This window comes from Aplysia californica, unplaced genomic scaffold (assembly GCF_000002075.1).
Source record: "Aplysia californica isolate F4 #8 unplaced genomic scaffold, AplCal3.0 scaffold01636, whole genome shotgun sequence".
Lineage (NCBI taxonomy): Eukaryota > Metazoa > Mollusca > Gastropoda > Aplysiida > Aplysiidae > Aplysia > Aplysia californica.
This window is the reverse complement of record NW_004798906.1, coordinates 15,744-16,929: the sequence shown is the minus strand read 5'-3', so window position 1 is coordinate 16,929 and position 1,186 is coordinate 15,744. Positions and strand designations below refer to the sequence as shown.

The 1,186-nt window shown below is 41.9% G+C and overlaps 1 protein-coding gene across 1 annotated transcript in view; it reads left to right on the top strand.

Moving 5' to 3' along the window:
- LOC101855847 (pre-mRNA-splicing factor syf1 homolog) overlaps window positions 1-1,186 on the top strand; it is a gene marked incomplete at its 3' end in the record, with an annotated part of 17,292 nt that overhangs the window by 12,018 nt on the left and 4,088 nt on the right.

Genomic DNA, 1,186 nt, shown 5'->3' with positions numbered 1-1,186 from the left:
CTTTCTCCAAGAACACACCATAAAGTCCAAGACAGGATCCGAACCCACGACCTTAAGATTGAGAGTCCAAGAATCTAACCACTAGACCATGGACGCCATTACTACTAAAATGTGCACTGCAAAATGATGTTGTCAGAAGGAAAACCAACATGGCGTCCAACAGAACTCGCTTGCAATAATGTACAAAATTTGGCTCTCAAAATGTATTGTCTATTATTTTGAACAGCTATTCATGAGATTTTTTTTTCAGAGAGTTGGCGGGGGATCTACTTTCCTTAATTAAGGATATTAATTTTTTTTTACTGGTAAAGTTGAAGGAAAATGGGGCAGGGGTGGACTGGGAGCAACTTACTTGGAAGGCCTGACTGAATTGGAGACTGGGAAAGATCAGGATAATTATGTCAAGTTACAGAAATAACACGAGGAGAGGGAGAATAAGGAGGTGCTTGTAGTATAGTGGGTCGGTGATGAATGCCAGGTGGGAAGTAGAGGAAGTGGGCGGTGGGTGGGTGCTCTGGTGTGGTTTGCTACTTCTTTCCTATCAACCCTTATCGTCCTTAAGTTTGTATTTTTTCTTTTTCTTTGTTTGTCTTTGGTTGTTGCCGTGTTGTTTTGTTTGTTTGTTTTTAGAGCATCCGACCAAAGGAATGAATGGCGAACCATGATCGCCAATGTCTGTCGCAGATCTGGCACTTAATGACGATGATCCATTTATAGATGTCTTGCACGAGAGTGATGACGTCTGAACTCTGAAGGCGTATTTTCCCACGACTCTACGATGGAAATATATTTACTTCTTTACACTGTTCATCTTGACCTAAAGATACTGCTTTCTCTGTCCACTTGTATGTAATATATTTATATTTTCCTGTTCTACCCCCAGGGCGGTGCTACAGACTGAAGTGTCTTTAAGCCATTCCCTAATGGGGGGACATTACCATGTTCTGTTGCACAGTAGAATTGTAAACGGGCTGATTCATCGATGCCATGCTCATAACTGTGTCGGAATCTCAACAGGGAACTGCTGCTTTTTCTTCTCATCCTTACTATCGTCAATTTTCCTCTACTACTTTTGTATGTTTATTACTCTCATCTCATGTGACCGGTTATTTCCGGGGTGCCTTGATAGTCGAAGCAGACTTTGTGCTGTTGAAGCTAGAGAGGTGAGCAGAGTATAAAGCCCGAT